At 48.2% G+C, this 21,443-nt stretch overlaps 1 protein-coding gene and 1 long non-coding RNA gene across 8 annotated transcripts in view; one reads left to right on the top strand and one right to left on the bottom strand.

Moving 5' to 3' along the window:
• The window catches only part of MEF2D (myocyte enhancer factor 2D), a 147,627-nt gene that overhangs the window by 38,488 nt on the left and 87,696 nt on the right, over positions 1-21,443 (top strand). For 2 of the 7 annotated variants that reach the window (XM_083590312.1, XM_083590310.1), the window contains exon 1: positions 20,556-20,784. The exons of 4 other annotated variants lie outside the window; for them this stretch is intronic. The gene's annotated coding sequence lies outside the window, so the exon portion shown is untranslated. Of the gene's footprint in view, positions 1-20,540; positions 20,785-21,443 lie in introns of those variants that run through there. One more of the 7 variants, XM_083590314.1, reaches the window with a different exon arrangement.
• Positions 6,616-10,210, bottom strand: LOC310751556. Its single transcript, XR_014542612.1, has 3 exons — positions 9,737-10,210; positions 9,324-9,456; positions 6,616-7,725 (listed from the first exon to the last, which is right to left on the bottom strand). It is a non-coding gene; the product is annotated as an uncharacterized lncRNA (long non-coding RNA).

Here is a 21,443-nt window from a genome sequence, read left to right as displayed (position 1 = left end):
CCCCAAGCTGAAATATTCTGGTTTTTTATTTTATTTTATTTTACCAATTGCTTATTTACTTCTTCTTTTTTCAAGCACATAGCTTGCTGGCCCTTTTAAAAATGAGATTCTTTTCAAAGGTGCGTCTACTCCCCAATATTATAGATGAGTGTTGCAAATTGAACCTATTTAGTTACAGGCTGGCATGCATAGTTTGGCAAGAGAGCAATACGATTCTATAAATAGACCTTCGCCTATGGCGAGAGAGAATCTTCTCGGGTGAACAGACAGGAACCTTCTGTAATTAAGGAAGAGAGTCGGTCCTTTCCCCCTCCTCATTCTTCCCTTCCCAGGCTGTTGTAGTGCAAATGATCAATATAGGTATGTATTGGCAGTTGTGCATGCAGATTATTATTATTATTATTAGCTAGTAAACTGGCACTGTTGGCCAGGCTGAGCTGTTCTAAGATTCCTTTCAGACTGGCCTTTTCTCATAGTTTTTTTTTTTTTAAGGGCACATGTAATAATGTAAAGATTACTCCCCCACTCACCTCCTGCCAACTAGTGAGTAGAAAGGAGCAAAGGGAATGTATTTCGTGAAGGCAGGTGAGGCTGAGGATTTTGTCCCTGGGGTTTCTTATCTCGATGAAAAGCTCCACAGTGTTCTTTTCTTTCTGGCTGAGAAAGTTTTGCTACATTCCTAGGGCTGGAACGCACGCAGAAAGTCTGACCCCCTTTCCAGGACTGCAGAGTACAGGATGGCAAGGGGCCAAGTTTAATTATAGGAAAGAAGGAAGAGGAGTGTGTGTGTGTGTGTGTGTGTGTGTGTGTGTAAAAATTGCCTTTGAAAATTGTCATTGGGCACAGTGCAAATGCAAGTGGTACAGTTCACATCAAATTTCCTTTCATATTGTGCCCAGTGTGCGACAGCTGTGTAAAAGGTGAATTCTATGTTAGGGATCGTTAGCAGAGGAATTGAAAATAAAACTACCAATGCCATAATGCTGTTATACAAATCTGTGACTGCAATTGGAATACTGTGTATGGTTCTGGTCACCTTACCTCAAAAAGGATATTGTAGAGTTGGAAAGGGCAACTAAAATGATAAAAGAGGATGGAGCAGCTCGCTGCAGTGTTTGGGACTTTTTAGTTTAGAGAAAGGGCAAATATGAGTTTTTTCTCTCCCTCTCTCATAACACTAGAACTGGCCAACATCCAGTGAAACTGAATGTTGGAAGACCCAGGAGAGATAAAAGGAAGTACTACTTTATGCAGCACATGGAACTCACTCCCACAGGAGGCATTGCTTGCCACCAACTCAGATGGCTTTAAAAGAAGATTAGAAAAACTCATGGAGGAGAAGTCTATTGATGGCTACTAGCCACAATGTCTGTGCTCTGCCTCCACATTTGGAGGCAGTCATGCCTCTGAATACCAGTTGCTGGAAACCACAGGAGGGGAGAGTTGCTCCATTGTGTGGTCATTGTGAGAGCATGATGCTGGGGCAGCTGGGCCATGGCCGTGGTCCAGTCCCAAACACTGCAACTTCTCTTTATAGACGAGTCACTCTTAGTTGGCTTGCAGCATTTTCATTCTCTTCCTTGTTATGCTCTTAAAAGCCTCCATTCTGACATACACAAGGATCAACTCTAACCAAACCCCAGGATGGTGGGTGGGTGTAAACTACAGATGGAAGGAGCCTGGTTGTGCAGATGGGGACTGGTTTGCTTCCTTTGAATTCTATGGGACAAAGTATGGCAGCCTGACAACTTGGGAAAGAGTTGAGAAGGGGCTTGTTCTGTTGACTCATAGTGCAACTACTTTCTGGGGGGAAAGCGCTGGTGGGTTATAGGATGGGGAATATATCCACCTCCTCCAAAGTTTCACAGATGGCAACTAGCCCTTTCAGCAGAGCCCTGATGCTCATCTGAAGACCATCCCAGTTATTTTGGAGGGGGTGGAAGCAGGGCCGTCTTAAGCATATCCGGCACTGTGGTGCAAAGATCCCTCCGGCACCCCCCCCCCCCGTTTCCCAGAGTTGCCAACCTTTTTTAGGGAGGACGTTGCTGCCGGCAACGCGCCCAGCTTTGCGGGGCTGGAGGAGGCGGGCAGCGGCTGGAGGACAGCTCCTCCGGCAGGGAAGAGGCAGAGGCTGGACACGGTGGCTTCCAGCTCAGCTGGCCACTTCGTGCCGTGGTGGCCAAGGCAGGCAGAGGCTCTGGGCGCAGTGCTGCTTTGGCGCGGCATGGCGGAGGCGAGCGAGGGCAGCGAGCTGATTCTGGGAGGCGCCATGTCCAGCCTCCACCACTTCCCTGGTGCTCTCCAGAATGGCGCCCTGCGCCACTAGCCTCTATGGGCAAGACGCTCCTGGGTGGAGGCATTCCCCTACCCCATCCACCTTTTCACAGGGATGGCGAACTATTGGCCTTCCAGATGTATGAGGGTGTTCACTCTGTTAGCTTGCTAGCAATGAGTGAACATATGAACCTGCCTTATTCGGAATCAGAATATTGGTGCATCTCTAGCCCTCTATTGCCTCTGGCTCTCTGAGGTCTCAAGGGGAGGCTGTTCCTGCAAGCACATCCTAGCCTAGCATTATTTTCTCTGAGAACGCTGTGGATTGGCACCTTCTGTATCCGTATAAGACTCAGGCTTTGCCATGGAGCTGTGCCCCCCGCCCTCAAATGAGGCAAATTTTGTTTGCAAGCTTGATGTCATCCAGAATCTGGGGAAAATAACTGTCCCACCTCCCTTGCAGGGCTTGAACGTGAGAAAACAGGGATAAATATAGTCATGTAGCAACGGCAGAAAAGACTGAAATAAATGACGTGGGTTGTAGTAGCTCCATTTAGGGCATTAACAGCAATGTACATCATGGGCATATAGAGCCCCCCAGGTTGATGTGATTATCATGGACTGAACAAATTGGGAAGGAGAGGCTTTTTTTTGGAGGGGGAGCATCATGATAAAGGTTCATTCCCCTCCCAAGGATAGAAACCCAGTTCTCTGAGGTTTGCAGGTTGGCACTTTATGAATGTTGCCATCTTGGCTCATTCATCCAAAGTCCATAAGAAAACTGTCTGCCTTCATTCTGTATTCCTCCTCCCTGCACCCTCTTCTCTATTGACTGAAGTCTTTCCCAACCTGGTACCCTCCAGATGTTTTGGATGACAGCTAGAGATGTGAGACCTCCAGGTCTGACCTGAAGTCTCCAGGTTTTCCTGGCCTCCTCCAGGTGGCAGCTGGAGGGCTTTAATCTCCAGGTGGGCAGGAGTGCCTTTAACAAAAATAAAAAATAAACTAAAACATGTTAAGACTGTACATGCAGATTGGAAGCTTCAGCCCAGCAAGAGCTGGCTGCAAATTATAGCATAGACATTTGGGGGGGGCTGCCCTCCTCTGCTTCCCTCTCCCAATTAACCAACATCTCCAGAGCCCTCTCTATAACATCACTAAAGTGGCCTCTTAAGTCTCAGGTTTGGGCCCTGAAATCTCAGGATCTGGCATACTTCCGACCTGGCAACCCCATCAGCCCCAGCCAAAAGATGTACATGCTGGCTGGGAGTTGTATTGGGGCTAATGGGAGTTATAGTCCAAAAATGGCTGGGACCGGTGGAAGTTGTACTGATATTTTGGATTCCAGTTCCCATCAGTGCCAACCAGCACCGGAGGGCATCAAGTTAGAGAAGGCTGATTTCCTGTAAAGGAGGGTTGCCAAGTTTCTGGAAGCTCAGACCCTCAGATGCAAGGAGCAGAGGCTGGGAATGAGAGGGTGATTCCTGGCAGGTAAGGGAGTGTGGCTTGGTAGTTTAGGGCTGGATCCCAGAGGCAGGAGATGTAGGAATATAGGAAATTGCCCTTATACTGAGTCAAACCATCTAGCTCAGTACTGTCTGCACTGTTAGGCAGCGTCTCTCCAGGGTTTTAGGCAGGGGTCTCTCTCAACCCTACCTGGAGATGCCAGGGATCAACCCCTGCGATTTTCTGCACACATAGCAGACCCTCTACCATTGAGCTATTGCACTGGTTTGATCAAGAGGGAAAACTGGCTATGCCAGGGCTCTAGGAAGTATAGTTTGAAGAGCGGAATCTCTCAGGCAAATATATAGCTGTGTGCCCCTTGAGGATACCGAGGAATCAAACCGAAGCTCACAGCCATATCCTGACACCTGGAAATGATCCCATGGTATCCTACATTCCTTTACTCCAGAATAGCCCCTCCCGTGTTGGATTCCAAAGCAGGTTGAGGGAAGTTATAGAAATGACCATCAACATTTTCCCTTCAGAAGCCCCGCAAAACTTTAAAGTCATGGCCCCAGTTGTACTTCTGACTGATATACCAGCGTGATGCGCTAAACTTCATTCACACCATGCTGAGATACAAGAATGAATGTCATTGGACAACATTGCTACTCCCGCACCCTTTCTGCGCATGCCTGCTTCTGTTCCCCCATGATTCCCCCACCAGAGGTGGTGGGCTTTCCTTCCTTGGAGGTTTTAAAGCAGAGGTTGGATGGCCATCTGTCATGTTGAGATTCCTGCATTGTAGGGGGTTGGGCTAGATGACCTTTGGTGGTACCTTCCAACTCTACGATTCTCTGGAAACAGCAGGAAAGAACTGTATGCTGTTGTTCTGCCCCAAATTTCACCATTTTATCCCTTCGATTTTCCAAGTTTAAGTGGGCTGCAAACAGACCCCCCCCCGGACCGAATAACATGGAAATGAGTGATAAACGTGCACTATATTCCGTTTGTTTTCCAGAAGTGGTTTTTGTGTCTTGTGAAAGCCCAAATATGGTGTGGAAATTAGCATTTAGGGAAATGGAGTGAACTGCAGTGTGAATGCAGCCTTAGAAAGTTCCTGCACTTCTGAATGTAACTGCTGCACCTGGTGGTTAGGACACTTGTTTTTTCCAGGGGCCAGTATATTGTGGAAGTATGAATAGTAGGAACAGTTATGTTGGCACAAGTTTTGTACATAATTGGGGAGGAGGGGACCATTTAGAGTGGCCCCCCAAATGCTAGTTGTACCAGTTCCCCGCATGCCAGTTCCCCACATTTCCTCACCCTCAGCTCATGGGTAGCACCGAAAGGCAGGGCAGGAGGTAAATGCCCCCCCCCAACAAGGAGTTTGCCCCCCATTGCTGGACTCTTGGCATTAACATGCAGGCGTCAACCATTTTGCACGGGGATTCCATTTCCGGCCCCCACATGCGTTAGCAGTCACACGTTAGTTGGACGTACGCAAATTAATTTCCGTTTGTACTTGTGCACTGTTACTTTAACACAGGGGTCAGCAAACTTTTTCAGCAGGGGGCCAGTCCACTGTCCCTCAGACCATGTGGATGGCCGGACTATATTTTTTTTGGGGGGGGATGAACGAATTCCTATGCCCCACAAATAACTCAGAGATGCATTTTAAATAAAAGCACACATTCTACTCATGTAAAAACATGCAGATTCCCAGACCATCCATGGGCCGGATTTAGAAGGCGATTGAGCCGGATCCGGCCCCCAGGCCTTAGTTTGCCTACCCAAGCTTTAACATATGGTACACAACTCACCCACCCAGAAATATAGTTTACCCTTTCTGTGCCTGCCCAAAAATTCTGGTGCCACTGTTTCAGCTCCATTTTGTGGCTTAAGCACAGCAGCAATTGCAAGGCTTGGCAGGTGTGCCTGACTGCCGGGCCCTGGCAATGTGGATAGGCTGTGGTTAGAAAAGCTGTGAGGTGATTCAGAGCCGCCCAGCTCATGTTCACAGCTCCCCTCCCCAGGAATGCTAGCAGCTGCTGCCTCTCTCCTCCAAAGGCCTTTTCGCCTAACCTTTTGAAACCCTTCCTTTAAAACTAAAAGCAAATAACTCCCCCCCCACACACACATCCTGGGTTAGGTGAAATGACCACTGCATGGGGCATGTGAGGGGATGGCAGGCAGACACAAGAAAGAGCAACTTCACCCAGCGCGTAGCTCACCTACGGAACCTCCTCCCACAAGAGGCAATGATGGCCACCAACTTGGATAGCTTTACAAGGGGATTAGGCAAATTCATGGAGGAAGTGGCTATCTTGCATTTCAGTTGCTGAGAATCACACCTTGGCCACATTCACACCATAGATTTAAAGCACTGTGGTTCCCCTGCAAACAGTAGTAGCTTCCCCCAAAGAATCCTGGGAGCTGTAGTTTGTTAAGTGTGCTGAGAGTCATTGGGAGGCCTCTAGTCCCTTCATGGAGCTATAATTCACAGAGTTCCCTTTGAAGAGGGATTGATTGTTTAAGCCACTCTAGCTTTGTATGGGGGGGGGGATAGGAAGCTCCTAGACACCCTCAGTACCTTTAACAAACTACAGTTCCCAGAATTCTTTGGGAGAAGGCATGACCACTTCAAGTAGTATCATAGCGCTTTAAATGTAAAGTGTGACTATAGTCCTTGGGAGAGTTGTTGTTTGGGTAATAATAATATAAATTTATATGCTGCCCATCTGACTGGGTAGTCCCATCCACTCTGGCGCCGTTCAACAGTTATCAAACCACAGTAAAACATCAAACATAGAAAAACTTCCCTATTCAGAGTTGCCTTCTAAAAGTCAGATAGTTGTTTATTTCCTTGCCATCTGATGGGAGGGCATCCCACAGGGTGGGCGCAACTACCGAGAAGGCCCTCTGTCTGGTTTCCTGTAACCACATTTTGCAACAAGGGAACCGCCAGAAGGTGGATCTCAGTCTCTGGCCTGAATGATGAGCTTCCCAGAAGAGGCATTTAGATTTGCCGCTGTGAGAAAAGGATGCTGCACTCAGTGGGCCTTTGGCCTAATTTAGCAGGACACATTTTGTGTTCATAAGTAAGCCACTTGGAGTGTCCTCCTTTTGGTTATGTCCACCCTTCTGCTTTCCCTCCAACCTCATCCAGCAGTTTGCCCCTCCTGGCAGTTTTCAAAGACTTTGGAGGAGAGGGACTTGAACTTGTGTGTTTTGCCCCCCAGCCAGGAGAGGTTCTGCTTCAAACAGTTTTGGGGGAGCTCTCTGTATGTGTGTGTTTGGTTTCCATGGGGATGATGACAGGCCCGGCTGTCACTCAACCTGGGAGCAGGGTGTTTGCGCAGGAGGCGTGGGGGCCTGCTGCCTGAAGTGTTTCTTTAAAGTTGCTGACTCATGTGAAGGGCAAGTGTGTGTTTGTGTGTAGGTGAGCCAGAGAAGGAAGGAAAGATCTATAGCTTGATCATTACTTCCTGAGCCCCTTTTGACCATCTCTGGATGCTATCTCCAACCTGCTGGGTTTCTCTCCCGCTTTGAAAGGAGCAGGGAGGGGGAGACCAGCGTCAATACACAGCTTTCCTTCCCAAAATAATACCTCCCATTTCTGGTTTTTTTTTTGTGGTGGTGGTGTTTGTCAGGTTTTGTTCAGTTTAACCTCTATTCCTTTTCTTGCAATAGCTTCTCAGTTCAGCAGCTTGAGAATCATGCCTTTCATTTGAAAGAACCCAAGCAAGGTTTTAGCCCTCATGGGTGCTGTTAGAAGTTTCAAAAAACATATGAGCAGCAACTGCTGTGTTCTCTGAAGCCAAAGTAGGGACACTAGCATTGGCAGAACGGGACAGAAGACATAATTCTTTGCTGGACCCCCTCCTATCAAACATGATACATGATGGAAGCTAAATAAATATACATAACTTGTAATTTGCTAAATCCAGCTTGTTATGCAGAATAAGTTCATTATTTCGATTTTGCAGCTCTGCTCTCAGGTATCTGGAAAACAAAACTTTACTTGAGGTTACCTGCTACCTCCCACACCCACCTTCTAAATGGGAGAGGGCTTTCTTCCCATGCCTTCAGACCTCCTGGGATATTTTCTCTCTCTCTCTCTCTCTCTCTCTCTCTCTCTCTCTCTCTCACACACACACACACACACACACACACACACACACTGTTCTTGTCTGTTTGCTTGCAGTGTGTTCAGTGGCCTAGGGTGGGGGAAGAGGTTCACTCTGTGATATGTGAGAAGTGACACCTCCGCCTACGTGGGAATTGGCCATCTGTAAGGCAAGCCTGTTCCAGACCAGCAACCAAAGACCTGTAAATCCAGCGGGTGCTCAGCTCAGCTCCCTCCTCGTAGGTGCCATTGCGTGGCAGATAACGACAGTATTATATAACGCCGCAGCCTACCTTGGCATGCGCTTAGCCGGAGGCTTCTAAATCATTAATGCCGTTGCAATCTTTGCTGTTAAGTAGGTCAGAAATGAGATGAGAATTCGGGAGGGCAGCGCGGAGACTTGGCAGGCAGGAACGTGAGCGCAGTTGGCGAGTGAGCGAGGCTGCCTTCGCCACCTCTGATGCTGCCAGGGACAGGCTCGGGAGGTGGCAGTGGCGAGGGGGATGATGACAACAACGTCTGTAACCAAATCTGGAGCTGGGGACGGGTGCCTTTCAGCCTAAGGTGCTTGCTGGGACTGGCGCCAGGGGATGTGAACTAGGCTTAGGTGTGATCTAGTACCTGAAGGTCAGAAGGTTGGCCTGGGAAGGGCAAAAGTGTCTGCTCCAAGTGGGGAACACACCCCAGGCCCCATCTGTCTGACGTGGCTGCTTCTGTACATGCAGGTCCTCTGTTGTTTACTAGGCTGAGGGGCACCCCCTGCTCATCCTAAACCCAAGCCCTGGGTGAAAAACATCCTTTTACAACCCAGTTTTCTTTCGCGGTGGGAGGTTGGGGGGGGCAGAACTAGATAGTGAACTTCAAACAAGAACTGTGCTGTGTGTGCCGATTTGATCAGGTATTCCCTTTTGCAAAGGAAAGATCCCTGTTTGCCTCAGGCCTTGGGCTCTTCTTACGCTCTTTTCAGGAATGCAAAGTTGCTTGAGCTACAATCCAGGGAAGGTGGGTAGATAGCTCCTGTGTCCAGAAGATGGGCCAATTGCCTGTTCCAGACACAGGGTTGCACTACCTCTGAAGGAGCAGATATGTAGCTTGGGGGTACTCCTGGATTCATCTTTGTCTTTAGACTGTTGATGGGAGTGGACAACCGACAGCATATGACACCTCTGCAGAAATATCTGCCCATATGCTATGTGGCCAGGTTCAGGGTTTTTATAATGATATAGAAAGCCACAAACAGATTAAATCTGGGGTCCATTAAGGACTGCCTAAGTAAGCTTTTATATCCCAGCTTGATCACTGACATCTCCTGGGGGAAGTGCTGTTAGTTGCCCCCCCCCATGTTTCAGGAACCCCACTAACTTCAACTAGAAATTGGGCATTGAGTGAACTAGAAATTGGGCATTGAGTGTCGCCAGCCCTATGCAGAGGAACACTCTCCTGCAGAGTTTGGGCAGGCATCTTGGCTATTAACCTGCTTCAGGTGTCTCGAAGATGTGCTGTATACGCCGCCCTGATATTTCACATGAGGGGCAATCCATACATAAAAACATATGAACTGCACAGGTTGTCAACTTTTGGTGACCTGGGTCCAGGACTCTGACCTACTACAAGAAGAAGAAGAAGAAGAAGAAGAAGAAGAAGAAGAAGAGGAGTAGTAGTTTGGATTTGATATCCTGCCTTTCACTCCCCTTCAGGAGTCTCAAAGCGGCTAACATTCTCCTTTCCCTTCCTCCCCCACAACAAACACTCTGTGAGGTGAGTGGGCTGAGAGACTTCAGAGAAGTGTGACTAGCCCAAGGTCACCCAGCAGCTGCATGTGGAGGAGCAGAGACGCGAACCCAGTTCACCAGATTACCAGTCTACTGCTCTTAACCACTACACCACACACAACAAAACGTGATTTGGTTCATTTTAACTTTTGACCAGGTCGCTGAAGTCTTTCTTGACAAGTCCTTTCTGCCTGTGCTAGCAGAGCGGCCAGATGCTTCATAGAGGATTGAGCTCCTATGCTTTTTTAATTGTGATACAGAAAAGGGGATTTTGGCTCCCCACCCCCGCATGCAGTATTACAACAAGGCTCTTAAATCTATCAATAACGCCCTGACCACTAATGTTTGTGGCCACTCTGAGGGGTGTTCGTTCTCTTCAACCCACCCGCAAAGCGCATACACACAAACATTGTTTTTACCTCTTGCCCTTCCAACATTCATCCATCTGTTGGTTTCACTTCTGTCTCTCCCTGTGCAAGAAGGAAGTTGATCAGTGAGACTGAAACTCGTGGTTCTAACAGTCACATTGCTCTGTGGATTGGCAGGCCTAGGGTGAGCCTGGATGCTCTTGCAACACTCACACACATGAAAACACCGCTGCTGCTGCTGCTGCTGTATCCTGTTCATGTTATTATGATTGTTGCAACTACCTCTGCCCCTCCTGATCTGACACCCCCTCCAAATAGGGCCACACTTGTCCCACCCTCCACCCCTTTTAGCACAGATTGCTGACTGAAGCTTTGTGCACCGCTTGCGGATTGCTACATTCATGTTTTTCTATAATTTCTTCTTCTATGGCATGGGTAGGCAAACTAAGGCCTGGAGGCCAGATCCGGCCCAATTGCCTTCTAAATCCGGCCCGCGGACAGTCTGGGAATCAGCGTGTTTTTACATGAGTAGAATGTGTGCTTTTATTTAAAATGCATCTCTGGGTTATTTGTGGGGCATAGGAATTCGTTCATTCCCCCCCCAAAAAATATAGTCTGGCCCCCCACAAGGTCTGAGAGACAGTGGATTGGCCCCCTGCTGAAAAAGTTTGCTGACCCCTATGGACTTGAAAATGAAAAGGGTGTCTTATTAAGAACATAAAATGAGCCTCCATAGTTGGGCTAAGGACCCGCCTAGTCCAGTGTCCTGTTCACACATTAGCCAACCAGATGCCCCAATGTGAAACCCACAAGTGGGACCTGAGCACAACAGCATTTCCCACCCAGCAACTGGTATTCAGAAGCATTACTCCCTCCAACTGCTGCGGCAGAGCATAGCCATCATGACTCATAGTTATTGATAGCCTTCTCCTCCATGACTTTGTCAGATCCTTTTTTTTAAAGCCATCCAAGTTGGTGACCATCATTGCCTCCTGTGGGAGAGAGTTCCATAGTTTAGCTGTGCGCTGCATGAAAAATCACATTCTTTTGTCTTTTATTCAGATCTGTGGTGTGACCACACTTGGACAGTTCTGTTCACCACATTTCAAAAAGGGATGTTGTGGAGCCAGAAAAAGATCCAAAAAAAAGGCATCCTAAATTATAAAGGGGTTGGACTGAATACGCTATGAGGAAAGATGATAATTTTGGGGGTTATTTAGTTTTTTTAAAAGGGTAAGTAAGTAGGAAGGGGGCATGATAGAAGTTTTTTTCCCTTATTTAACAAGATTTGTATAGTGCTTAATCAACCTAAAAACTCGTAAGTGGTTTACATATTATGCCATGGTGTGGAGAAAGTGGATAGTCGTTTTTCTTATAATTCAAGAACCTGGACAAGTGGGGTGAGGGGCTTATCCAGTGAAATATGGTTTGCAGTAGATTTAGAACTGACTGCAGGAACCTTTCCTTCACACAGAACATGAATTTATGGAATTCAGGGTCATAAAGTTGTAGTAGCTTAGATATGGTGGCCATGTGAGAAGATACAGCAGTCCCAGGGGGAGGGGCGCATTTTATGAAATGGGACTTATGATCGGTCAGAAACTAGACTTAGATTCCAGGATGGCATTGTCATCCGCAAATCAGAATATCGCGAATAAGACTCTTACTATCGGCAGCAAAAGTGGGAGGATTTAGGAGACAACTTGCTGTCGGAATGGTTACAACAAACTCGGGCAGTTCCGATGATGGAAAAACTGATGCACAAGGTGAAATACAGGAGCAATCTTTAGAAGACAGAAGGAGAGTTTCAAGCGGCATGGGATCTCTTTATTAAATACATGGCAGAAAAGGAACATCACTGGCCACGTGTGGCCTTCTGTGGAGTGACATAAGATGACACTGTAGACAGAGAGAGAGAGAGAATTCCAGTCATAAGTAAAGGTAAAGCTAAAGGTACCCCTGACCATTAGGTCTAGTCGTGGCCGACTCTGGGGTTGCGGCGCTCATCTTGCTTTATTGGCCGAGGGAGCCGGCGTACGCTTCCAGGTCATGTGGCCAGCATGACTAAGCCGCTTCTGGCGAACCAGAGCAGCGCACAGAAACACTGTTTACCTTCCCGCCGGAGCGGTACCTATTTATCTATTTGCACTTTGACGTGCTTTCAAACTGCTAGGTTGGCAGGAGCAGGGACCGAGCAACGGGAGCTCACCCCCTCGCAGGGATTCGAACCACCGACCTTCTGATCGACAAGCCCTAGGCTCTGTGGTTTAACCCACAGCACCAAAGTAGAGTAAATGTTGTACAGTACAGTAGACTCGCAACTCACATGTAATTTACTTATGTGATTGCAGCTTTGCGCAGGTGGCAAGAAAATAAATAAATGGAGGTGGGGGAGTCAGAAGGGGCAATCTGAGACCTCTTATGACCATCCCAGAGCTCTGGATAGGTAGGGATGGTTGTGCAGGCAACAGTTCTGGGAACTTCCTAACTTTATGTGATTCTACCTTTTCGTGTGAACCCTTGCGTAAGTTGCAGGTCCACTATGCATCAGAGATCTAACCGATGCTCATAACTGTATGCTGCATGTATGTTTATGATGCTATACTTTGTTTTGTTTTTGTTGCAATAGCAACTAAAATCAATTTTTTAAAAAGGGACTAGTAACTTTCAGGAAAGATAGATGTGGTCCATCTGGTGGTGCTAGCATGATGGGTTTTAGCAGCCTTTGCCCACCAGAGATTTTGGCCTACAATATCTGTCACCTCCAGTGAGCACAGCTGTCTTCCCATTGGCCCCTAGCTGACTGGGGCTGATGGGAGTTGTAGGCTGTCACATCTTGAGGGGAGCCAGGTTGGCGAAGGCTGAGCTGTAGGGCCCTCCATATCCACAGGCTATATGCCACTGGGTGCCAGATGCTGGGGAGAGCTGTTGCCTTAATGCCATTCTTGTGGGCTTCCAGGAGGCATGTGTTTGGTGGCTGTCACTGAGGAGAACAGGGTGAGGGACTAGATGGGCCTGCCTTGGTCTCATCCTAAGGAAAGAATGGCAAACTTTTGGAAAGTTGTCCCTTCTTTGACCCTTGCATTTTTGCCAGCTTTGAATAAACATTACAGACCATGTCCTGGATTCAAAGAATTGTGAAAAACAATTTGTTGAATCCAGAAGGACTTTGGGCTTACCTTATTTGAGTGCTTCTGCTGTGTCACATAGCAAGCTGCATTTGAACCTGAGGGAGGTTGTTATAATAGTATTGTGGAGTGCAGGGGTGTGTTCCAGTTGGCCTTCCCTTCCCTTGGGCTACCACAAGCCAGTGTGGTGTAGCGTTGAAACTGATGGGCTAGAGACCTAGGCTGAAATCTTAACAACCATGAAAGCTCACTGTATGACTTTAGGTAGCCAGTTATATATCTCAGCCTTAACCTACCTCACAGGGTTGTTGTGAGGATAAAACAGAGTGGAAGCAGGGTGGGGACAGACGCCGTAAGCTCCTTGGAGGAGAGTTTGAATAGCAACGTAATCAATACCATAAGTATTATTTGAACCCTGACGGTATATTTACAGAAATGAAATGGTTATCAAATTAGACTGATTTTTCTGTTTAGACTACTGGCTCTGAACAAAATTGCCTTTGGCTTGTAGCATCTGGCATGTTGAACTGGGAAGGGAGAGTCGTACTGAGGACAGTCCTCTCTTTGGAAGGACTGAGTCTGCTCCACATTTGATTAAACCCTAAGAAGGGAGAGTGGGATGTTGAACTTGTCCATCAACAGTTGTTGTTTTTTTAATGGATGTTTATATTTTTTGTGTCACACACACTCACTTGTAAACTATTTTGGCTCATTATGTAAATAAATTATCATCATAATGAACACCTCCCGGACAGCAGACTGAGGGCCTGCATACAGCTCACCTGATCACTCTTTCTCCATACCATGAGATGTGTCTCTGTTTAAACAAGAGCACTTATTTCTGAGGCTGCGTAGACACACTGTACCTTAAGAGCGCATAATTTTTTGAGGGAAAGAATGCAATTTGAATGTGCTCCAAAGGTACATTGTGTATGTACACAGCCTAAATCTGCAGCAGTGCATGATAAATTAGCCTGTGCATATTTTATGCAAATCTGTTGTGTTTGTTGGTGATGCGTGACCGGCCAAGTTAGTCCAGCATGGAAAGATGGGGATGCTGAGGAGTGGTGGTGGTGCAAGCTGCTGTCGCGGCTGTGTCGCTTTAATTCACCTCCCTGCCACCCGTTGCCAACCCTCTTCTATCCTCCACGAAGGGAACAGCTGACCTGGTGTGACCTTGGTTAGCTTGAGTGCATTAGGCTGTGTGTGTGCACGCGTGTGTCTGTTGTTTTGGGGGGGAGGGAGAGCATACTTGCATGGTTTGCTGTTAAATCAAGCCTTTTCATTGGAACTGCTTGCTGCGAAAGGCAACCGTCTTCTTCCCCCCAAGTTGTAAATAAAAAATAAAATAAAAGCCGAACGTGTCACATAAACAAGACGCACAAAAGGCCAGGTGGGGTTAATTCTTTGCCACCTTCTGTTTGACAAGTAAGATTAGGGCTGGCACTTCACCCTGGCCATGCCTTATCGATTAGCGCTAAGGAGATTACTTGGTTGTTCCAGAAGGGCCGGGAAAACTTTTGCAGCTCCTGTTGTCTGTAGGAATTGGGTGCCTCACGCTCCAGGCTCTGATGCAGGCTGATGGCAAAGGCATTTTCCATTGCTAATGCTTTTTCTTCTTCTTTTTTGGTAATTACACACACACACAAACACACACACACACACACACACAGTTCTGCTCAACGCCAGATGGAAGGGGAACAAGGCAACAAAGGGTCTTCGGGTACCTGAAAGGCCAACTGATTTACTGTGCCAAGAGCTTTTGCTGACAAGAGCCCACCCACTTGTGCCAGCTGTTCCCCTGGCCAAATTGAGCAGAAGCATGTCATTGACACCTTGTGGCATGCTCTACTCAGGCTGGGCCACAGTCTGGAGCCACTCAAGGCCGGTGGTCCACCCACAAAGAACAGGCTTCAAAGGGAATCATCCCTTAGGAGATGGACTGAGGGTGAAGGACCAATTCCTGGCCTGTATTTTTAGGTATGGACCGATTCCTCTTTTGAGAAGGGACAGGCGGAGAAGGGACTGCAGCCTGGTTCAAGTAAGGGCTGGCCAGCCCACGGGCCTCACAGAGGAGAACCATAGAACTCAAGAGAATGAGTGTCTTCATTCAGCCTTCACCAACCTGGTGCCCCCTAGCAGTTTTGAACTATAACTCTTATTGGCCTGAGGAGAGGTTTCTTGTGCTTTCACCCCCGTTTTAGTAGGAGGGAAAGTTCCACCCGAGTTGTTAGCTTCTGGTTTTTCTGCAATTTAGCTCAAGCATCCAGAGCTGCCCATTCATTTTGCTAGCCCTGCTCCTATGCTGGGGTTGGGGAACTTTTATTTCAGCCCTAGGGCCACATTCTCTTCTGGGCAACCTTCCAAGGACCCCAGTGCGACAAAACTGGCCGTGCTCCCCTAAATCTGACTCTGCTAGCAGGCTAGTTTCTGCCCACATCTGCAGGCCCCTCCCTATGTTCCATCCAAGGAAGCAAGAGGCATTATCCAGAGTTCAGGGGCATGATGCAACAAGGAAAAAACACACCTGAGGAGGGGGTGAATCAGGTCCAGTCAGGGGTGTAGCATGGGGAAAGTTGCGAGGGCCAGATATGGATACCTGGGGGGCACATTTGCCTCCCAAGTCTGTGGTTCCCCACTTCTGTCTTGTGCTGTTCCAGACAGCTGCTCCCCAGAATTAAGTGGGAGGAACTTGTTCTCATTACTTTGCTTCCATGCCAGGAAAAAGCCTCACTGATAGAGTCAGTGTGGTGTAGTGGTTAGAGTTTCAGACTACGATCTGAGAGACCAGGGTTCAAATACCCATTTAGCTGTGAAGCTCACTGGATGTGACTTGGGGCCAGTCACGGCCTCTCTGCCTAACCTACTTCACAGGGTTGGTGTCAGGATTAATTGAGGAGAGAGAGAACAATGTGTGCCACCTTGAACTCCATGGTGAAAAGGTGGGAAATAAGTGCAATAAATAAAGAAATAAAGAAATGGTCTCTCCACATCTGCCTATTGTTACCACCACAGGAACTGAGGCAAAAGAGTGAAAGTTCGCAACCTTTTCAGTGTCTCTGGGCTTCTTTTGCTTTGCACAGAAAAGGAAAGGCGGAGGTGGAGTTTGGGAGAAGGGAGGAATCTCTTTTCCCCTCCCGGTTGGGTATATAAGAGATTGTTGACCTGTTTTATTTCATATATTGTAACTCTGATGTTAATCTCGGCCTAAGCCACCCTGAGAACTTGGTTATTTGGCATACAGATGCCTGAAATAAAAATAAGAAATAAGAAATTTGTGCTTCCTTGGGTCAAGGGGGTGGTGAGAAGCTCCCAGGGAGCAGGACACAGGCATGGTCAGGATCTGAGGGAATTCATGTTCCCAGGCTTTTGGCCATTAGTGGCTACTGGGAAATTCTCTCTGCCCCCTCCCTCCCACCCCACCCTCATGGTCTGTCAGATACCATTACTGATGCTATCTGAGGTTTCCATCTCAGGAGACTGCCAGCCCACAACTTTAATGTTTCAGCTCCAAAACCTTGAAAATAAAGAGAATGAGGACTGCTGATTTTGATTCTGGAAATATTGACCTCCCTGAGCAGAACCAGTGTGGGGGAAAGAAGTGGCCCAGTCCAAATCGGCAGCCTTAGTTTTCAGACCCCAGAGAAGCCCACTGGAATGTGATTTTACTGGTCAGACGGCTAACATACTACTAGCAAGGAGGCAACCATCACAATTCCAGCATCTGCCATTGGGCTAATTGCATTTTGAAAGGCATACGCTTGGGCAAAGTAGGAAACAAGAACAAAACCATCCGATTATGATTTGAGGGTTTTGGTTTTTGACATTTATACCCCTCCTTTCTTCCTAGCGGCGCCAGGTGGCCTGTGTAATTCTCCCCCTCCCCATTTTATCCTCACAAACACCTTCTGAGGTAGGTTAGGCTGAGAGATTAATACTGCCCCATGGCTCACCAGCAAGATTTGTGGCTGAGCTGGGAACTGAACTCTGGTCTCCAAAGTCCTGGCTCCACACTTTAACCCCTAAACCACGCCGGTTCAGCACTCCAGACTGATCCAGTCCTGATCCTGATAGCAATTGCCCATTGACCTCTGCATGTACTTGACTGGCTACAGTTCAGCATGGGGCAGGGGGTGCTTCCCCTTTTCCCCTGCCAGATCTGATTTCTGAATCTGCTAGGTTTCTGTGATTCACTTTTATGATAACTTAAAACCTGCAAGAATCTGGCCTGCATGAATCCCACTCCTAATGCGACTTTTTGCACCATTTCCACTTATGTGTGAGAGAAATCCAGTGGTGATTTGAGAGCAAAACCCTACTGATTTTCTCCTCCTCCATATCTCAGGGTTGCCATACGTCCGGGAAAACGTGGACAATGCCCTCTTTTTTGGGCCCAAAGTCCCCATCTGGACAGATTTTTACATTTTAAATGAAATGACTGGGTTTTTCAGGCTCAGGCTGGCAGCAGCTTGGGCTGTCCTCTTTTTTGCTCTTCAAGATATGGCAACTCTACCATATCTTATCCTCACAACAACCCTGTGAGGTAAGTCAGGCTCAGAGGCAGTGACTGTTCCTGGGTCACCCAGCAAGCTGCATAGCTGAATTGGGATCAGGTCCTAGTCCAATACTCTAACCACTATACCATGCTGGCGCTCCAGGTTGTTCCTAAAGCTATCTTCATGACTTTCAAGAAAACTGAGGGAGTAAGGTAAAGGAGGGGTGGTGAAGTTAGAGAAATGTATGGGCACATTTTATATAAATATATATTTCCCTTCATGTTGTAATTTATATCCTTGTTTTAGTGCCCTTACCGTAAATGCTAGCATCTTTTCCGTCTGTAATGAGATTTGTGGCATGCAGAGTACTGGGAAAACTATTTCTTTCTTTCTTTTTAATTTAATAAAGGTTTTTGGTTTTGTGTAATGTACATTCTGCTGTTCAGAAATCAATAGGAGGGAGCAAAAAATATATATACACATGAAAATGAACCCAGCGCTGCAAATGTGGGCATCTTAAGTTCATGATGGTTTTAAGACCGCATGGGGGGCAGCGGCGGGGGGGGGGTGTGGGGCGTGTATGTGGAAGGTATTTGAGACTGAATGCATTTGAAATGCAAATTGTTCAACCGAGTCATTTTTGTTAATGTTCGCCCTGCAAGGTCAGGATCGAAAGCATTGATATTTTAATTTCTTGTACAATGGGGATGGTAGAACATCTGGACTAATTTCATTCATTTTAATAACTTGTATGGCGCTTAATATAACAAAATCTCTTTAAGTGGTTCGCAACCATAAAACCACAAGCAGAAAGTCATTGGAAAAACTGAAATTAAGCCTTCAGCCTGTAACAGCACTTAGAAGAAAACATGCAAGTGACCCATGCTCAAACCTTAAACAGTGGTTAATCTTAACCACTTACTGCTGTAACAAGCCGATGTTTGAAGCTGGACTCCAAACTTCCATAATAACCCCCAACCATTGGCCATGCTGGCTGCTGGGACCTGGAGTCTAGCTACATTTGGAGAACCAGAGGTTTCCCACCCCTGGAGGCAACTGGAGAGCTCTTCCTGCTCCAAGGAAATGAGTGAGATGCAAATCATAGGAATGCCAGAAGCACTGAGATAACAGACATCTCTAGGCCCATTGGCTCCAGAATTGTCTGACTGGCAGCTTGTGGGTGGGGATTTTCGCAGCAGGACCACCCAAGTTCCTTTAATGTAGGGATATGGAACTTTCTCAGCCCAAAGGCCACGTGCCAAAATAGGGCTGAGGAAAAGGATGTTATTCTTACCTTTCCATTCCAGCCACATACAGGTCAGGGTCTTCTGCACCCACATTCATCTTTCCATCCTCCAGAGGCACCCTTTCAGGGCCGATGTGATGCATTTGATGCAGCCAGTCCCAAAGGCCTCACCGCTACTTTTTGTTTTAACTTACAATTTCAGCATAGTCTTCAAGGGCAGTCCCACATTGGATATGTTGCAGTAGTCAAAGTATGTTTCCAAGCATGGATACTATGGGAGGCTATCTTCATCTGGGATAGTCCATAGGTGGCACACCAACCTAAGCTGCTGAAAGGTGCTTTGTGCCAACAAGGCTACCGGGGTCTGTAGAAAGAGAGTCTTAATAGCACGCACAAGGGGCAAGTCTGGATGAAACACCATCCAGAACATGCTGCACAGCTGTTTCCTAAATCGGACAAAGCAGCTGCCCACAGCATCTCCATCTTATCGTGGCTGAGTTTCACCTTATTGGCTGAGCATTGGTTCATAATTTCCAACAGCATTCCCCGAATTTGATGAAAAAGGGAACTAAGAGATGGGTGTCTTCAGGATACATGGGTGGAGTATACAGCATTCAGTATACAGCATTCAGCGGTGGAGGACAACACTGATCTGTGTGATACAGCCTAGCATAAATGTCATGAAGCAGAGCAATAATTCGCAAAGTACCACCACCTGGAATTTGCCAGTGAGGGATGAATAGGAATGCCAAAACACAATGTCCCCGATCCCACATCCAGTAGCCACCCCAAGAGGATTCCTTGATGGTCTTTGTCTCCCCCCCCACCCGGCTTCCATAGCCTCCCATTTTAGATGATGGCACAGGTTAGTTAAGAAAAAGCAATGCATGTGGTGTGTTTGGCTGGAATTGCAGCAGGTGTGTTGTTTAAGTGCAGCCCCCCACCTTTCGTTTTCTGAGTGTACCTGGAGAAAGTGCATCCTTTTTTGTAATTTCCCTCTTTCATGACACTAGAACTAGTGGACGTCCAATGAGGCTGAATGGTGGAAGATGAAGTACAGATAAAAGAAAGAACTTCACTCAGCACATAGTTAAACTTTGGAACTCCTGCAGGAGGTGGTGATGGCCACCAACTTGAGTGGCTATTATTAATAGATTGTTATTAATAGATTATTAATTAATTAATAATGGTTCTATTAATAGAGGACTGGGTTCATTCATTGAGGAGACGCTTCTGAATATTAGTTGCTGGAAGCTCCGCAAGCGGAGAGTGCGCTTGTGTGTGGGTCCCTGTTTCCCACTGAGGCATCTCAGGGGCCCCTGTGAGAATAGGATGCTAGATGGGCCCTTGGCCTGATCCAGCAGGGCACTCCTGATGTTGCGACGGGTTTTTCTGTGCGCTGGAATCCAAACATTCCGGCCAGGATCCGTCTCTCCTGAGGGGGCCCACGAGTCCGCCTCTCCCACCAAAATGTCAAGATCCCTTTCGGGGAGCCCGTCCTGCCAAAGCCAGAGGGCGGCCAAATTTCCACCCGGCTCATGCACACGCGCGCGCCTTCCCTCCCTCCTCCTCCTCCTCTCGGCCACAAAGGAAGCGAGAGAGCCCCGGCTGGCTTCGGGCAGCTGCTCCAGCCCCCCCCCCCCCCACGTCCTGCCCGCGTGCGCTCCTCGCCTCTCGCTCTGCGGCGCTGCAGCTGTCGCTGCCCTTTAGCCAGCCCGGGCCGGGCCATCATCCCGGGGCAGGGTCTGGGCCAAGGAAGGAGAGAGAGGCGAGGCTGGCCTTTGGAGGGAGGGCGAGAGCCGAGCGCGCCTGAGCCTTGCCCGAACTGCTCCCGCAATAGCCTCTCGGACCCGATCCAGGGCCGTCGAGGCGCAGACGTGGAAAGGAAGGCCGCCGCCGCCGCCCGCGCGTCTCCGCCCCGCGCCGTGAGTCCCGCTGCGCTCCAGTCTTTCCACTGGAGAGCTAAAATTAGCCGCTCCTCCGCAGGGCCGGGAGGGAGGGAGGGATCCGGCGGGCTTGGCTGGAACCGCGAACCGCAGAGGTAGCCTCCCGCCCGCCCCCCTTTCCAGGCGAGGGGTAGCGTTGGGGGGAAGTTCAGCCGGGACCCCCAAGCTCCCCTCTTGGCCCGGCTCTTGGGCGCGCACTCAAACCATTGTGCGCGTTTTCCTGTCCGGGGGCTTCAGATCCCCTCTTTCCGACGGATTTCTTTCTTTATTTTTGGATCTTTTTTATTTTTGGCAATTCCCAAAATAGAGCCTGCCGAGGCGTGTGCTGCTTGTGGGGGAGGGCGCGTTTTCCTGCTGGCTGCGTGGCGGTTTGGAGACGGCTCTTTAAGGTGGTGCGGGGCCGGAGAGAACTCGAGGCCGAGTTTCTTTCCGCAACTTTTTTGTTTTGTTTCTGCCTGGGGAGGTTTTTCTGTTGCTTCTAGGCCGAGCTGGTGGGGGGTCGCGCACCCATCGTGGGTTTTTCAGGGCGAAGGTTGATCTGGGTTTTGCTGAAGGGGCTCTGTGTGACTGCCGGGTTTCTGACTCGCAGGCTGCTCACTTCCAAACGACCTGTTTGTTCAGCGTTTCCTCTTATTTGT

Source organism: Podarcis filfolensis, assembly GCF_964270895.1.
Source record: "Podarcis filfolensis genome assembly, chromosome: 16".
Classification (NCBI taxonomy): Eukaryota; Metazoa; Chordata; class Lepidosauria; order Squamata; family Lacertidae; genus Podarcis; species Podarcis filfolensis.
Note: the sequence above shows the minus strand (reverse complement) of the source record. Positions and strands in the feature narration are given on the sequence as shown.